This window comes from Aulonocara sp. 'chitande type north' Nkhata Bay, linkage group LG11 (genome assembly GCF_057382095.1).
Source record: "Aulonocara sp. 'chitande type north' Nkhata Bay isolate Kocher_YH1m ecotype deep benthic linkage group LG11, A_spYH_male_GT1.1, whole genome shotgun sequence".
In the NCBI taxonomy this organism is placed as follows: Eukaryota; Metazoa; Chordata; class Actinopteri; order Cichliformes; family Cichlidae; genus Aulonocara; species Aulonocara sp. 'chitande type north' Nkhata Bay.
Genome location: NC_141354.1, coordinates 17,195,228 through 17,214,074, shown reverse-complemented (window position 1 = coordinate 17,214,074; position 18,847 = coordinate 17,195,228). Strand labels below are relative to the sequence as shown.

Sequence of the window (18,847 nt, the reverse complement as noted above, 5' to 3'; positions counted from 1 at the left end):
ATTTTTACTTTTTTTTTTTTTTTAAACAACCTGAATTCCTCAGTGGTGAGAACTAAACAAGGCTCCTACATTCATCCCAGCAGCCCACCCTCTCTCACCTGTGCAAATTACTGTGTGTAAACAGATTGGATCGCACTAGCTTCATGTGGTTAGCCACTTCCCTAGCTGGGACAGGCTCCACTCAGGAGAAATAAACCATTTCCTGTTCACCGAGGGAACGATATGCTCAACTGTAACATACTGTAATTCTTTCCAGACGCTGGGTAGATTTGATCTTGTTGGAAAAAGTGCAGTACTAACAGGAGACATGTTCAGTAATGCAGAATACTTTAAACACATTCATAGGTTTCATTTCTTTAATGGGTGCATGCTAAAATATTGAAATAAAAACATGGAGTTAAACCCAGTGTACTACCTGCAGTCATTTTAAATTACTCCATATAGGACAAGATGTCTTGTAATCCTTAATGTGGGTTCCTTAAGGGTCAGCTTGAATTAACAGTCATCTGGGCCCTTTATTTCCTTTGGGCGTGTAACTGTTTTAAACTCCCAAAGTAAACTCCACGCCTTGCAAATGTGTAGCTGTTCTGTTTCTTACTCAGTGAAAAAGCTTATGTAAGCTTAAAAAAATATCATTTTATTGTAACATTATTCATTATTATTTATTGTTTGTGTCATCTCTCTGAGATACTTACTTTATATGTAATCAGTCATCCAAACAGTTCATTATGAATTGGACACAAGAAACAGATTTGGCTGCAGATGCAGTGCAGAACCATCCTTGTTTGAACCCGTGGAAGATCCTCCAGCGCCGGATATATCTCAATGCATCTTCTAGTCTTCTGCTTAGTTATCACACTGATAATCCTAAAACTGTGAAAACAGACACTATCCTTAATTGGTTTGTATCATATCTCTGAAAAACGCATAGTTTACTGTCACTTTGGAATGTAATTTGATGTCTTTTTTTAATGAATGCTATTGCAATATTGGGCTAGACCCTCAATGCTACTGATGACATCTAATCTTCGTGACAGCTTATTTTGCAGGCTGACTTCTCTTGATCTCCCACACTGATATGCAGAGTGTAAATGTTTGAATGTTTTATCGCACAAGTGAAAACGGGAAAGACAGAGGTTTAAAAATATGGGCTCAGTTGCAGTAGGCATTGGATTAATTATACAACGATTCAATAATTGCAGTATATTTAAATATTAAAAAACATTATGAACATTTAAAGTGAATGAGTTAGGAAGATCATTAATGGATAATGAGTTTAGGAATATACGATGTGTTATGTGTTAGTGCTTTGATAGGATCATCAATCCTATACACTTTTTATTTGGTTAACGGGAGCTTCACAAGGTCGCCTCATACCCTGCTCTAATTTTTAAGTCCGACCTTGTGTTGGCGTGTGTGTATGTGTGTGAGTGCGTGTGCATGTATATGTAATAAAGAAGAATTTCACTTAGTGTGGAGACATATCCTGGCAAATCCACAGCTCAAAACACACAAGCAGTAAGTTTCCTTGACCTCAAATGTTGTTAAAATATTCACGAGTACAAAATATTGTTTCTTCCTCTTGATTTTACCTGATTTTCAACCTTCTTTTCTTCCTTTAATCTTTTTCTCTTGTTAGCCCACAGACTGTGTTCTGTAGTACCACAGGAGTTCTGTCGTCTGCAGAACAATTATGTCAATTATCTCGCATTTAAATGGTTTCCAGAGAGGAGTTCCTTGGCTAATAACAGTCAAATGAAGTGACAACTAACCAATTAATCTCACTCTAATTGCTCAGTAGGTACAGTCAATCAATCATAATGCCCCTCTCTCTGTACTTTCTTCCTTGCTTTCAGCGCACATTTTACACTCGGTAGCTTGGCTCACTACATGTCAATCAAATATTAATTCATCCTTTCGCTCCTGTGGGGATGGAAGTGCATTCCAGTGTGTTGACTTCATGGCTATGCTGCTAGTCAGCACATTTGACTTCTATCGTGACAATGTTTGCTTGAAAATGCTTTATGGGCAAATTAAAAGAGTAAAGCAACAGTAGAGATAGGGAGGCCATTCATTTCATAATTGCATGTTTGCAGCTTTGATCATGTTACATAGACAAACATTAGCTCACTGTTAGTCTATATTTAATAGTCTAAATTGCCAAATCACTGCTCCATATGCTAGAGACCAAGAGCCTTTGAACTGACAGTTTCACAGACTCAAATGTTATGATATATCTTGTGAGATTTACACTATGTGCAGCTTTGCTTTCTGCACCCTTGCACACATGTATCCAGAGCCACAAGCTTGAGTGAAGCACAGAGCTGAGCAGCTAAAATCTGCCTGAGTGCTTTACTGAAATAATTTATTCCGGTGTCATTCCAGAAAAAAAAAGGTCACATTTGCAATTTGCAGCAGTGGTGATGGAAATCTGAAAAACAAACTATTACTGTTTAGTACGTTTAAAAAAGTTGAAAAATGACACTTTAATGTGAGCTTTGTGAGGTTTTTGGGAGAGCTTATTTATGTGGTCAGCATTATGAGGAGGTAGGGTTAGTGAGTGACTCATTAAAAAAAAGGAAACAGCAAAGAATGTGAGCCTGTGTTTTGTCCTAAAGTGGGAGAATCCGCTCACCACTCCAAAAATTTGGAGTTCGTAACATAATGCTGGGTTTCCCTACAAGTAATGCTAGTCAAAAATGTCCATACAAAATCTATTGGTTTCTCTGAATCGTATTTTTTTGGCATAACAAGATATTTTCACTGAGCACGTATTGACAATAATATCCAAGTTTTATTCCAGTCTTATTTATCCTGGCACATTTAATCTCAAGAGCTGCTCATTAAACGTCTGTCTTTAACAAATTCCCATCAGCGAGATGTTAGTCACCTGCACGCTATTAAAACATCACAACATTGAGATAGTCATTCTTAATTCTCTCATATTAACACTTTACATCAGGTGCATCAGGGTCTGTGAGTGTGTGTCATTCACTACAAGTGCTTGAGTAAAAGTGCTAACAAAAAACTTGCTATTTTAACAAACGGGGATGCCAGTTTATTTCATTTATTCTCCACAAAACTGCACTTTTATTATAAATCGTGTTTTGGACACTTTGGATTTTTGAAGTTGTGCCTTGAAGCTACTGCTCACTTATTTTAAATTTCTCAGTCTCCAAATGTTATTGCAATAAATGTGTTTATTGAGTCAAAACTTGTTGGATATTTTGTTCAGAGTGATCCCACACAAATGCCATAGTGCTGTCTTCTATGGTTAATGTAGTAAACCCATAATGTCAGCGCTTATTATACTAGCTATTGATCTTTCAAATTTGCGTCCTTTTGCCCCTTTTGATGTGTATATTCATAGAAATTAAGCATAAATATCATCACAAAGACTCAACTCAAAACAGAAATTTTGATTAGTAAATGTAAACCCCAGAGGAGCACTCAACAGTCAAGCAGATATCACTGCCAGCAAAGTCCTTGAAACTGCTGTGAACCTCAAATGTTTGCCGTTCACATCAGTGCAACAACACAGTTGATGTGGAATAGGCAGGCCTCCTGCCATATTTGCAGTTTCAGGATTTAGCCTGAAATAACAAAACAGTTCTTAATAGTTCTTAGTTAAGCTCTGCAGGGCCTACATGCAGTATAAAACTGACCGCAGTACTCTGGCATTACATGTAATTAGTTGCTGCCCAGCACTGCCCGCCATGTATTCTGTCAACAACAAATGTATATCTGCAGGTTGTATTAACTGCAGCTATACATGAATTGGCTCAAAAGTCTGAAATTGATTGGGGGGGAAGAAAAATCTGCCGTGTGGGCACGTATGCTTCGTCCCACACTGTCACGGCTCGTGGTGTCAAATGTTGTCTGAAAATATTGTTTTCCCTCAGTGATGTTTAATTGTTCCTCAACCAATTCCCCTTTCCATTCTCATTCCCACCACTAATTAGGAATGGAATTTAACTAGCAATGACTTTAGCGGGGAATCAGAACACACCCAGCCATTATAAAAAACCTAGGGACCCATAATGTGGTGTGGACTTGGCCACTGAAACCATGGGGTGGAGAGACATGAGGAGAGAGCTGCTGCTTCTCTCTGCTGCTCTTTGCATTTTTGGTTCTGGTCTTTGTTGCCATTGGCCTGTCATGAGAAGTTTCTCTCTTCCCATTTTGAAATTGTTTTCTGTTTGTGTTCCTCTGCTCTTCTGGCTTTTTTTTGTTTTCCTCTCAACATCTCTCCGTTTCTCTCTTGACCTTTAGTGTCACCTCATTCTTTTTCCTCCACCCTCGCTCACACACACACACACACACACACACACACACACACACACACGCGCGCGCGCTCTTCCTCCTTCCCACTCTCTCCTGCCACAGTAAGACCTAATATGAACTTTTGCTAGGAGCTGAGATCTATTTTATTGCCAGTGTTACTGTGAATGCCTTCATAAATTTAATGCTGTAATGCCTTTGAACAGCCTTCAAGTCCTCAGATTCATAAACACACACGCGCACGCACACACACACACACAGATACACGCACAGTTGCTCCCATTTTTTCCCACTTTTCTTTATGAACTTCCCAACACATGCACAATCGCACACGCACAGATGTGATGTGTGAATGAGGTCTTTGAGGTTGTTTTTGCTCACATCAGACACAGCAGCCCCAGTGTTTGTTTGCAATTTCCACTGGCTCCGGTCCACTCCACCAAACCCATGGGAATTTGTGGATCAGCATCTTCTCAAAAAGCTCCTGGGCGTCACAGTGTACGAGTGAGCACAGAGCGAGTGCAATGGGTGCAGTGATGCTGTTAGTTTTATGTGGTATTTCAGATGTACTCTATGTGCCATAGTTTATGGTAGAATTTAATAGGCAGTGCTGTAGTTTAAGACTGACAGTGTCATTAAATTACTAAATCACTGCAAAAAAAAAAAGTAAATATATACAGTTTGTCCTTTTCAGTTTCTTTTAGTAAATATTTCATTCTGAGTCCTGCAGAAAGTTAAGAGGCTCTTGAAATTAAATTTGATGTATGTTTCTCTTCATACTTTTGCTATTGGGTTTTACACACTGTATTATTATTCTCACACAATAACACTCAGAATACAGCCTACAAGGCTGTTTTTAACCAGAATATTTAAGGACTGTATAAGCTACAGTGTTTAGCTGCTGTTTAGCTGCTGTAATTTAAGCTAAATATATATACTGTGTAAAAAATGTCAAGACTGGAAGCTAACTACAGTGTTTTATGTAAATGCGGAGCAGATGTTCTTATTGAAGTGATGTCAGTGTGTAAATAATGTTAAACATACACGGCAGCACAGTAACAGTGAATCATTAGCACCTGCAGTAGGAACATACAGCAAATTTAAAAAATACATAAATAAAATTGAATTGAACTGAACCTGCTGTAGGTTGAAATTAATAATGCACAGTTCAGTAGAGGCACAGTGAGTTTGTTTCATGGGTTGTTTGGCTTGTGATATAGATCATAGGCACTCACATGCATTAGGAGACATGTAAAGAAATCTTCAGAAAGATGAATAAAGGTTTGGCGTTTAGACTTCAAACTCACAGAGAACAGTCTCAGAGATGACGTAAAATCATCTCGTGTAGCACGCCGCATTGTCATTCATAGCCTGGAAGCAGACATCTGAAGCTTTGCGTGTAACTGGAGAGTAACATGTGTAGGTAAACAGTGTTACTGTTTGTTTCAGGTGTGTCAGAGTGAGGCTCAGTGGGAAAGATTGCTGTGTCTAGACAGGAGTGTGAGGGTAAGTGTAACATTTTCTCTTTGTTGTAACTTACGGCAAAGACGTGTCTACGTCTCTCAGTTTTCACCCCCTGTTCTCTTTTCTGCAACCCTGATTATTTTTTCTGTTGCCTCCCTCTCTCTCTCTCTGTTTCTGTGCTCCTACAGCTGATTGCATAAATAATTTACGGCATGTAAATCCTTAGCAGCTGTTTGCTCCTCTTTGCCCCGTTTGTTCCTGTTTTCTTTCTTCCAGGTTAACATGGGACTTTTCTCAACCTTGTCACCTCTCCTCCCCTCTCTCTCCCTTTCTGCCTCTGTGCCTGGGGTTAACCTATCTTTCTTTCTCTCTAATTACACTGTTCTCAGTTCCAGCCCTTGTGTCTTCCCATGGGTTTCCATGTCTTTATGTAAGGAGTGGCTTTTTCTTGTATTGATGGGAATTTTGACTTGTAAGTCCATAGCTGTTGTTGTGTATTTGCATGTGGATGTGTGTGTCTTCCACTGTGCGCTTCTGCATGTAGATTGCTGCTCCACAAGACAGCCACCGTGTGGCTTCAGACCCTTACAATCAAGACGCTTATATGGGCTTATTGTGATTACAGTTCTTAGCTGTGCCTATGTACAATTTCGTCTGTCACTCCAGGCTTCAAATCCTCTAAGAAGGATCTCCAATTCAAATTGCGCTGTCAAATTACGTTTTCTTCTTTTCTGCCGTAGTCCCCTCAATCCATTCCCTAGGTTGGACATGAAGCAATTTTATGTTAAAAAAGAAATAATAATAATACTAAAAAAAAAGAGTCGCTCTGCACAAGAGAATCTATCAGAAAATTGTATGAGGCCAAATTCAAGGGGGGAAAAAAGATGAACAACAAAAGGAAAACTTTACCTTTGGCTCTGTTAAGTCATTTCTTTTCCCCTATTCAATTTCCATTGTTTAAGACTGGGGCTGATCTTTCCAATATTGCTGCTAATCTAACTTCAAAGGGATGCCGGTATGTTAAAACACTTTTTAATTGTGATAAGGAATACGCTTTCATGCTTAAACCCCTTCTCCTCTGTTCGTCTGGACAGAACCCACAAATGCAGAGGCTGTTTTTTCACTCGGCAATTAAAATTAGAATTGGTCACATTTTTCACTGTCAGCCATTTCCTTTGCACACAAAGACATGCGGGCCACACAAGCGTGCGCGTACAGACATATGCAAACCCAGATACTACCATACAATACACATGGTGTTTTTGCTCAGTTGAACCATATCTAAAATAGCTTGCATGAAGACCATTAAAGAAGAAGAAAAAAAAATCCTCCTCAAAACTAAAACAACCCTTAAGACCGTGTGGGTCTGGTAGGGCTGATGATTCACCACAAGCTTCCCTGTTACTTCTATGAGACATGCGATGCAGGCTGCGCCTTGTTGTCCAGAGATAACAGATTAACATGATTGCTGAGTGAATCATTTGCACTCTAGTGCTTTTGACATGGAAGATTCTTGAGGCTTTGATACTTGCACAATATTTTGAAGGAGTGGAGCAGTAAGATGTAATTCTGTTGTGACAAAATCAATTTGGATAAAAGCACAATGTAAAAAGCAAGAGTGGCATGAAAATGAAGTATTGGTTACAGCTGATAGGGAAATTGTCTATTTTGCCTCAGACCTTTGAATATGAGTGCATCTAAAAAAAATTTCATAAGAAGAGTGAAAATTTGAGGAATGGGGAAAAACAAATATACTGTGCTTGCTGCCCAACCCAGTCACGTGATGGGTTTTTGTGTTTCCCATCCAGGATGCATTTAAATGTACGTCTGTAAATCAAAGCTTTTTTAAATATACATGAAGTGGCTCAGTATTCTCCGAGAATAGTTGTAATCTGGAGAGATGTGTCCTTGTGTCTTTGCTTATGGCCCATGTTGAACAGGGACATTTGTCATACTTAAAAATTTAATTTCCTCTGTTGCAGCTCCTCCACACTTATTTATCTAGTCTTATATGATATGTGAAAAAGTGTAAGAGGTGGGTCACTGAATCCTTCTTTTCAAGGTTCATCAAAAACTAGTGACAAAGAGCTGTTTTTTCCCACTAGAACTCCATGAACAACAGAATCTGTCAGTAATAAAAAATACCAGCAATTTATCTGACCCTTGCTGAGCAAGCAAGACACAAACTTGCAGAAATACGATGTATTACTGCTCCCCCTACAGTCAACTCACAGTTAGACAGATAGCCACTTATATTTGAGTGGTGATGATGTGTCTGTTCGTCACACGAAAGCAGACACACACAGACACACAAAAAAGTCGGCGCAGTCCTGTGACCACCCACCAAACTTCAGCTTGTACCATCTCCTGTAGGCTGCAAGAATGCTGGAGTGACAAAGGCAGCACTTTGGACAGCTGGCACAGGTTCAGGTGTGGGCCAATAACTTGCCTGTAGTGGAAAAGTCCTTTTGTGACTTTGCAGTCGAGACAGGCAGCTCTGTTCTTCCCTGCAGCAGCACTCACATTTCACACTCAGTTTGAGCATTTGCAGTATGTCAAAAATCCTGACTGAGTGTTTCGCTGACATGACTTAGACAAGGATTTGTTTCTGCATTTGAGGAACAAATTACTAGTGACGGCACAGAAGTAGAACCTTCTTGAATCCATGTCCACTCTGTCTAGATTCTTGTTTTTCAGTCTGAACCAGTTATGTGCATGTGCGGTTGTGTATGTGCTTAAATGTGTTCATGTCTGTGCTTGTTTTCCCGTGAGATTTATTTGCATGTGTGACTGCGCGTGTGACCCTGTGTGGCTGCGTGACCCGATTGTGAGTCTACAGTACTCGGCAGAGTGAGTGAGGTCTGTGAATCTGTTTTGCTTTTTTTGGGGTTGTTGTGCAGCATGGCCTCATTACCCAGGTGTTTACCCCTAACCACAGGAAGCTCTTGTCAGTGACGACTGTCTGCCGGCAAACATTGCCTGAGGGAAAGAAAGACAGGGAGGAAGGAACCTAGCAAAAGAGAGACAGTTGAGGGGAGGCATGAGAATCAGAGATGTCTGTCTGTCTGCTTGTCTGTCTGACTATCTATATATCTGTATATACTGTATATGCTCTATATATATTTCTCTAAGTGTGTGTGTGGTTGTGCCAGTCAAACCTTCACTGGCAGGTCACTGGGTTCTTCTGTTTCTCCACCAGTGAAGGGAGGGAGGATAAGAGACGGGGAGGGAGAGAGGAGAGGAGGCATACAAGCTGCTGACAGGGATTTATGAGCTGATAGTGTCAGACTGCAAGCACAACAACAGTCTCCCTGTCTCTGCCTGTCTGCTCATGGAGGGAGAGAGTGACAGAAAGAATGGAGGGGGTGTTGGAGGAAGAAGTGAGCCAGCAAAATGAGTTGAAAATGAAAGAGCAGAACAAGAGAGGAAGTGAGCCAGGGAATAAGGCAGGATCAGGATTGGGATGTTATTTGATTTGATTCTTTCTTTGTCGTTTACTCTTTTCCTTTTATCACAATGTGGGTTTTTTTCTTCACAACCCTTCATTTACTCGCCTTTCAACATCACCTTTGTATGACTTGAATTGACTGTTGCGTTGGCTGATTTTAATTGTTTAGACCAATGATGTGAGTAAGAAACAGAGCGTTTAAGGCTACTGTTGGTCTTGCATGGCCAGAAGATGATGATGATAATGATGATGATGATGATGACAGTACAAACACTGTACAGAGATGACCAGACATTCATATGCTGGATGGTAACATTTCTTCCATTGTGTTGTTGTGACACATCAGTAGCTCAGATAAAGACGGTGATTATGCGTTTGATAAGCTGAGGCTACTGCAATGAAGTGTGAACAGTTGTTCCATTTTAAGAACTGTGCAGGAATACATGCTAGCACAACTGTTCTTTGTAGTTGTGTGTCTGTGTGTGTATGTGCGTAGAAGAGACAGAGTGGCTGTTTAGATATGTCATGGTGAATCACAGCTAAAGTGTTCACTGCTAGATGACACACAGTAATATATAGTAGTTGGACTGTCTGACTGTCTGGCGTATGAGAGATCCATTCTGGAGTTAATTTTGTCTAATTAATGTTGTAGGATAAATCCATAATAGCTGTCTTTAGTTTGTTTCACAATATATTCCCATGTGGCTACAGTTAAGAAGATAGCACTTAATTCCCCTATTATCAGTATAAAATCTTATCTTATACTACACTTGCATAGTGAATCTTATGGGAGTCAGTACTGTAACTATATATCTAAGCTACTCATCCTTTGCGTTTAGGTATACTTATGGTATATTTCAACTTTTTACATGTGGTACAGACATGCTGAGTGCTGTTGTCTGTTAATCGCATATTCTTAGGCCTAAAAATATGTTGTACTTATAGACAACCCATAAACTTAATTTCCAAAATTGATTTCCAGTTTTGGAAGTTGTATAATTGTGCCTGGAATACCATGCCCTGTTGAATGTTATGACTATGATAATAACAGTGATCCAGATGTGAAGTCTGCCAGACTGGCATGTTGGGGGGAAAAGCAGCCTGACTGTGCACAGCATACATGCCCCCTGGGAATAATACAGACATCTAGTGATTTATATGTCAGTTCTTTTTTTTCTTTTTTTTAATGACATAGTATTAAAGAGTAGTGATTCATGAGGCTCTTTTCATTTCACATCGAAACTCTGACTTGTTTCAGGCTATAGCTTACACTTTCCAGTATGCTTAGTAATGATCCTACAATAACTTTCCCAGAATTTCAAATGCCAGCGTCTTTCTTTTTGAATTCTTGTCTGTAGATAATAGTCACAGCCCCTGTGCGCCAAATATTAATTCAGTGACGACAACGCCAGTTGGGCATAGATACCCTACGGTGCAGATCCTTCATAAGAAAAGCTGGCCCTGTGGTTGGTGCTTTTTTCCAACCAGTAACAGTACAGCGTGGTAAGGAGAGTGACAGTTTGGGATTTTTTTTTATTTTTGGACAGCTAGTGGTAAAAGATAAGGGCAGAAAGCAAGGCAACCTATGAAATTTAGAAAGAGCATGTTGCACTGTTGGGGCCCAAATCTGAGCTGCACTGAATGTTATCACAAAGGTAGTTTGGATCCTTTAACCTCCTAGGACCTGGCGTCCACATATGTGGACATCACATTTTGGGTTATTTAGACCAAAATACTCAATTTTGCTCTACAAGGGCCTGATATCCACTTACGAGGACATTATACTGCTACTGTTCTATCAAATTTTTAAACGAATATCCTCATATGTGGCTCTTATTTTTCTTAAAAACAAAAATAAGGTAAAAAAAAAAAAGATCTGGTAATTCTTTGTATTTACGTTAATCGGGCCCCAATATGCCCAACTATCAAAGAGAAATTAAAAATGCATGCCGTGGAAGAGTTTGGGTCTTAGGAGGTTAAAAATTAACTTGATATTCCACCAGTTTCAAACAAATATCTCATCATAGTAGTATGTACTATAAACGTATGTGCTATGTGCAATACCTGTTACTCAAGGTAACCAAAATATTTCAACGAAAGATAGCAACTGTTGTTTTTACCCATCATATTTCTGCTTTGTTAAAACCCAGCCACATGGGGGCCACAAACATAACTCCTCTTGTCTGAAGAGTCGCAAACATGCAGATCATCGGTAAGAATTGTGATGTGTAGTGAGATTAGGTAACAGGTGAAAGAGAGCTGGGAGAGGTGGAGGTTTTCACCAGTGAGAAGAGGAAGAACAGGAGTACAAGCGCAACATTTCATGTGTCACAGTGAGAGGGAGACAGGTGGAAAGGTGAAGATGCAAGGAGAGAAAGAGATAGTGAAGGTAAGGTTGTTTATACACTAGGGGTTCACCATTCCAGAGAACAAGCAGTGCACAAGAGAGGTGAATAAGAGAGTGGAGGCAGGGTGGGGTGGGTGGAGATGAGTGTTTGCTGTGATTTGTGACAGAAAGACAGCAGCCAGAGTGAAAGGGAAGGTTTACAAGATATTAGTGAGACTTGCTATGATGTATGATTTGGAGACCGTGTCACTGAGAAAACAGGAGGCGGCAGCAGAATTGTATTCCTAAGATTTTCAGTGGTGAGAAAGTGGCAACCACTAAAGGGAGAGAAGAAGAAGATATTCGCCTTCTTTTACCCTTTTGAATTAATTGAAACTTTTATCCATAAAGACTAAATGCACTAAAATTAAAAATTCTTATATCTGTTTCTTATGTATGTGTTTGCACAGTGCAGATCTACACAGAAGCTTACAGGAAACTGAAGAAGACGGGTGAGGTTAAAGAGGACAGCACGATGGAAAAAACAAGAATGAAAGCAGCCAGTGATAAATATTAACTTTTGTGAAACATTTTGAGCATTTGCATCACTAAAAGTCCTCATATATAGCTGTTTGTCATCGCCTTAAACTGCTAGAATTTGATTTTAAAAATACGGGTATCATGTAGCGGTTCGAGTTAGAAGCTGGGAATATGCAATCACATCTGTAAGAGTTACATTTCGCAGCTCATTGTATCTCTGACTGCAAAATAAAGTTTGATAACAATCTGTTTTTGTGTTATTAATATGTTGTATGGAAATAAAGAAAAAAACCCAATGAAAGCACTTTTTAAATGCTTTTTTGTAAATCTGTTTTTTAAAAAAAAACAATATGTCTGCACAAGGGCCTGTAATTAAAAGGGAAAAGGGCCTCAGTGTGGCATTTCCTGTATGCTATAGGAACATCACTGTGGATTTTATGTGAAACATTCAGAAGTGGTGGATGTCACAACAATCATAGCCACTAACCTGTGCTAGTCTGGTAAAACATGCTAAAAGCCCGTTGATGTCGAGTCCCTTACTGGGATGAAAGTCACTATTGTTTCTGTCTCTTTCAAATTCAAATTCAAATTCAAATTCAAATTTTATTTGTCACGTACACAGTCATACACAGTACGATATGTAGTGAAATGCTTGGACAACTGCTCGTGACCTAAAGAAAACAAAAAAGGAAAAGGCTATGAATAAGATAGGAAATAAATATGAAAAATTAAAAAGGGTAAATTTAACTAGGAAGGAATAGAATATAAATTAAGGTTAAAAATGAAATAACTGTACAACACAAATTAGAATGAAGGGTAAATTTAACTGGGAAGAATAAGATAAAGATAAATATATAAATTAAAGTTGAAAATAAAATAACTGTACAACAAAATACACAATACACAATATAGAACTATATAAGAATGTATGAAGAAATCTAAATATAAATAAATATATACACAATAACAGCAGCTGTACAAGTATTAACCGGAAATGAAGAATATAGTGACCAGTGTTGTGCAAAACCAAAGTCCAGAAAGTCCAGTGTGTGTGTAAGAACTGTATGTGTGGGTCAGTACTGTGTGGTGGTGTGATTGAGAGACCGTATCGCCTGCGGGAAGAAGCTCCTCCTCATTCTCTCTGTGTTGGTCTTCAGGGAGCGGAATCGCTTTCCTGACCTCAACAGAGAGAACAGTCTGTTGTTGGGATGGCTGAGGTCCTTCACGATCTTCCTGGCCTTGGTCCAGCACCGCCTGCTGTAGATTGAGTGCAGGTCAGGGAGCTCGGAGCGGATGGTGCGCTCAGCTGACCGCACAACCCTCTGTAGAGCTCGTCTGTCCTGCATGGTGCTGTTCCCGAACCAGGTTAAGATGTTTCCCGCCAGGATGCTCTCTATGGTGCACGAGTAAAAGTTCCTGAGCACCTTGGAGGGCAGTTGGAAGTCTCTCAAGCGTCTGAGGTGGTAGAGACGCTGTCGGGCCTTTTTCACCACGGTGTTGATGTGACAGGACCATGACAGGTCCTGCGTGATGTGAACTCCGAGGTATTTGAAGCTGTCCACTCTCTCCACTGGGCACTCGTTGATGACGGGGGTCTGGTAGTTCCTCTCCTGCTTAGTGCTGAAGTCCACTATCAGCTCCTTTGTCTTACTGACGTTTAGAAGGAGGTTGTTCCTCTGGCACCAGTTCTCCAGATTCCTAATCTCCTTCAGGTAGGCCGTCTCGTTGTTATCAGAGATCAGGCCCACCACGACGGTGTCGTCAGCAAACTCTGTGCGCACGCCTGTGTTTTTGTGCGTGTGTGCACATGTGTGTTTGTCTGCCCTTACACTGATCTGAAGAGAAAGTAGTTTCAAAGGGAGCGACTCACATGTAATAACATGCACAACATGACAATCCACATGCACACACACACACAGGTGAAAGGTGACAAAATTCCCTCTTTATATCTTTACATTGCAAATTCTTTGTTGAACAGTGTATCTAGGAAAAGTTCCAACACAACAGTGTATTCACATATATACTCTCTATATATGTGCATTTTAACTCTCAAGAAGTAGCTTTTACAATTTAACCACAAGGGAACAAATACTACATTAAGAACATCTATTCATACAATATGTAAAACTCTGGAGAAGTATGTCCAGCACTGCAAAACATCTAAAGACTTCCACTTTCATCGTCACAACATAGATTATCAATGAATATTGCATTGTTTTGAGAAAAAAATCTAAAATAACATAAAGAACTTTAATGATCACTCAGGAGACTTGTGAAAATATGAAGCTTTACTTTTCATATGAGAATACCAGCAGTCTGGGAATGCTCAGAGGTACAGAACCAAGTGCCTCTTCCTCTGCTTTCAGAGAGAAAAGAGAGAAGAGAGGTAATTATTTTTCCTTCCACATCTGCATCTTAAAGCTCTTTAAATAGTTTAGAGTTCAGCAGCTCGTTCAGTATGCTGCGATAATGATGGTGGTGACTTTAGATGAAAAATATCTCACGTCTGTAATTTGATTTGAGTTTGATCGGAGGTGACTTTTAACTCATAGGGTAGGGAAACCTAGGCGTAGGCTTGCTTTTACAATATGCTTATTGACCAGTTCTTTATCCTCATAGGGCCAATATAAAAACAACAAGTTCATATCGCAGTACCAAATATGAAGTCAAAAATCCCTATACTATAAAATGCTGCAGCAGGCTCCTACTCAGCGCAGCGCCATGGCAACTCAACGCACAATTTTATGTCAATCCATCCAGAAGTTCTTTAGAGGTTCTTTAGCTACATCATCCTGTCCCATAACTCCACTGCCATGGCTAAAGAGTAGAAAAAAAGTGTTTTTTATATAAGAATGTCCATTTTCAGCCAGCATAGAGCATGTGAAATACCAGAGCAGGGTTCGCTTAGGGACGAACTTCGAGGCCGGCCTATCTTTCTCCTTCTATCTTTGCATGCGGTTACTAACACCAGCTTCCCTCGTCACATGCGACCCCCCGCCTCACTTGTTCACCCACCATATTTTCCACCTACAGTTTATTGCACTTCCTCTTCTTCTGCTCAAGGCCCCTAGTCTGTCTGCCAGACAGGAAAAACAAAGACTTTGGGACTATCATTACGGTCCAAATGGTATAATCACACTGTACCAATGAACGGTACCTCATTGAATATTCAGTAGTGTTACACAGTATCTATTTAAGAAAAACTAAAATAAATTCATTAGATACTTAGGAAGTTATGGACATAATTTAAGTTAGCTTTCATCTGTGTCCTCATTCATGCAAACTGGTATTTGAAACACGAGCTGTGCTTTAAACTTTAATTTAATTTGGTAAAGAGCCGAGAAACACAGCCGACTTATCAGATGAACACACGTACAAGCAAGCATGTTTAACTGCACGCAAGGTGTCAGTTGAATTGCTGTCCTTGTTTCACAGTTTCAGGCCAAGAATGAAACTATTTGAGGACAAAACTCACTAATGTTTAAATTACATGCTTGACATCAAATAATTATCAAATAAAATAAGTAGGGCAACAGCTATATTTACCCTATCACATGAATTTATTCCAAAACCGGAATGATTTTATTGAAGTTTTATGTTTTGTTGGTCAATACCTCTCACTACGTAATTGCAATTTATTAATTAATTAAAAAAATGTCACCAGTACATATTTTCAGGCTTAAATAATTGTAAGAGACAATTAAGTGTGTAATAGTATATTATGACTGCAATGTCCAATTAATTGCTGGAATGTATCTTTTTCCACTTGTTAGCTGCCATGACTGTTTTTTTCCCTCTTATGTACCTCAGCCAGGATGTGCACAAGTCTGCCAGCCGTTAACCCCACAGAGGAAGTGTGCAGGAAATTAGATCAGCCTTAAACAGAGGTAACGCCTAAGCCTGAACCACTGACACCAGACCAATAACTGTCACTCATTGCACCTGATGCAGAGATACTAAAAATGTAGCAAATAACAGGAAAGTAACAGAAAGTAACAGTAACAGAACAGAACAGAAACGATCAACACAGCAGAGCCATCAAAGAGAAAAGCAAATCATATGAAAGAAAACTAGAACTGAACTTAAAGAAGGGATGGGCTTGAAAAGACAATGAGATCAGATCAAATTTAGCAGAAGAGAACAGAGAAAAGAAAGATGTGCAGCTTTTAGAATCACACATATTCTGGTAGAAAAGATAACAGTGTTAAAGTTAGGCTGAATCTATGCGTGACCAAGACTACATTGTTGCATTTTGCTTTACAAGGCAACAGAATAGACTAAAACATTACAGCCAAGACCACATTAAAACGAAACAGCCCCGTGATGCTCAGAAGAAAGAAGAAAATTACTTGTATTAACTTTTAGATATAATATATTTGGAAAATATGATGTTTCAATAGCTAAAAATACCAATTCTGTGGGCAAACTCATACAGTAACTGCTGCTACGGCCTGTACGTATTCTTGTTACCATGATGAAAAACACATTTCGAAACTTCACAGAGGAAACCAGGCCTGGCAGTACTGTGTGCGCACATGTGGATGTGAGTATATGTTGTGCATTTCTATACACTGATCTCAGCACGCACATCAGTGCACATCAGAATGAAAAAGAAAACACTGCATTTTTTTTTCATTGAGCGCACAGACAGGAAGAAGGAGCAACCATGTACACTATATCCAAGCACAACAACTTTTTTTTCTCCTTGAGGTGCAATACACAACTGCAGTTAGTAGAAACCTGCTTTGTTATGCTAAGTTTATGTTCTATTTTCATTAAACCCCTACATAAATTTGTTAGTTTTTTTAAAGTGCCCGAATATATACAAACTGAATATGAGGGCAATCCCAAAAGTAAGGTCTCCAAAGCAGTGGCGACGTAGAGAAACTGTTCGTATGGCTGCTGGCCACACTGTTGTGATGGGTGCTTCCTCCAAACAAGCATGCATGGCTTCGCTGGGATGCTCAATCTTGGCTCGGCAGCCCTTGAAAATGGAGCTCCCGTTGAACGCTACCACCAAGTGCAAAGTTCGCGCAGTTATTTGAGAATGCCAAAGGTGTTAAACCAGTTGAAATTCATCGCCACTTGACAGAAGTGTATGGACACTCATGCATAGATGTCAAAAATGTTTGTTCCCTAAGTTGAAAGAGCATTTGTCTGGAAGGCGATTCTGCTCCGACGAAGAGGTCAAAGATGACGTTCAATGCTTACTGAAGGACATGGCAGCAAGCTGGTATGACATGGGCATTCTAAAACTGCCACAGCATCTACAAAAATGCTTCGACCGAAATGGTGATTATGTAGAAAAGAAAAGAATTCTTCAGCCTTAAAAATCATGTAGATATTATAGAAAGTAAACAGAGTGATTTTCTAACGAAGACCTTGCTTTTGGGATTCCCTTCGTATATCAGAGACTCTGCAGTTGTCAATCACTTTCTTATTTACTTCATAACTTAGTCGCTTGAACTGCTCACCGATCCATCTGCTTGACCGTGTAGTGGCGCATGTTTGAATATTTGTTGAAGAGCAGCTTTTGTATTAAAGCCACTCTTTTCAAATAAAAGATACCAGATAAGTAATGTATGCATGACCCTTTACTCAAATATAATGAGGTCCATTTTGTACTTAAGGGCCATTAAAAGTACTTAGTAAAATTTAGAAATGTTAATCTCTGTCTGCAGATGGGACTCTTTGTCAGACAGACACTTGCCTCGATGAAAAAATAGCCAAATGCAGCAGGAGTTATGAATAATAATAGTGTAACAAAAATAATACTAATGTTTCATAGCTGTGAACTGTCACCTGACCGAAAAATATAATTAACATATGGTGATATTCAAGGCTTTGTAACACATTACGTGATTCAATGAGTGACTGATGAAGCAGGTAAATATACGAACAAATAAATGAATAGGTAATGAAATGATTAATTATTTAATTAGTTAAACAAACCAAGCAAGCGTCAGACACTAACAATGCTCAAAAGCATCATTATCATACCTGCATAATCACACCCTTGCACAAAATGTCACACGGTTTTAACACCATTTTAAACCTATTTATGTACTTTTAACCACGCACACCTAAATCCCACTTTGCATACTTTATTGGCATGTTCTTCTCAGAAAACACACAGAACATGTGAACTCTTGGTTCTTAAATGACTATCACTTTGCTCCGCTCTTTATAAATGTCATGTTGTTGTCAAATTAAGATATTTATTTAAGACATACCAGTCTACATCCTACAATTTACCTTTAGAAGCAGCCCTGCTAGTGTGGAATCACTGATAGTTAAAGATTTCTGAAGGGACTAAAACCAAGGTTACAATTAATCAGAGATTCTCTGTTAGATCAAGACTTTATCTCCACTGGAAAAATCAACCCCTGCTCCTACACATCAGTCTGATAGAAGAGTAGCTGGAAGACAATCAGGAAGAAACGGCATAGAACAAATTATAGGGCCATGGGTGTGACAGAGCATTGCATTCCCGAGGCAGACTCTCAACTGTATAACTCTGGAAGTGAATCAGTCTAATATTGTGATCCCAGATATCCACTGTCGCAGGTTTGGAACAATTCTTGACATGATGTCTGCTGCCATGTACAAATGCCCTGACATATGTAGGGCCACGAGTGAGCATAAGAAGGGTATTGTGAAGCATGTAGCTTTACGTTTTTTTGAAAACCAGTGGCTTTCAGTAATAGCCTGCCCCACTTCATTACCATCAACATTATCCAGATATATTTTTTGGTGTGTGTCCTGAGGTATAAAACAAGGCTTCCTTT

General features: G+C 39.4%; 1 long non-coding RNA gene across 6 annotated transcripts in view; it reads left to right on the top strand.

Annotated features, from left to right (window-relative positions):
* The window catches only part of LOC147318740 (uncharacterized), a 113,540-nt gene extending 101,188 nt beyond the window's left edge, over window positions 1-12,352 (top strand). For 3 of the 6 annotated variants that reach the window (XR_015131487.1, XR_015131489.1, XR_015131490.1), the window contains 3 exons: window positions 5,731-5,787; window positions 8,119-8,175; window positions 11,990-12,352. This is a non-coding gene — a long non-coding RNA (uncharacterized LOC147318740). The remainder of the gene's footprint in view (window positions 1-5,730; window positions 5,788-8,118; window positions 8,176-11,989) is intronic. The other 3 variants (XR_015131488.1, XR_015131491.1, XR_015131492.1) reach the window with 2 other exon arrangements.
* The last annotated feature ends 6,495 nt before the right edge of the window (window positions 12,353-18,847 follow it).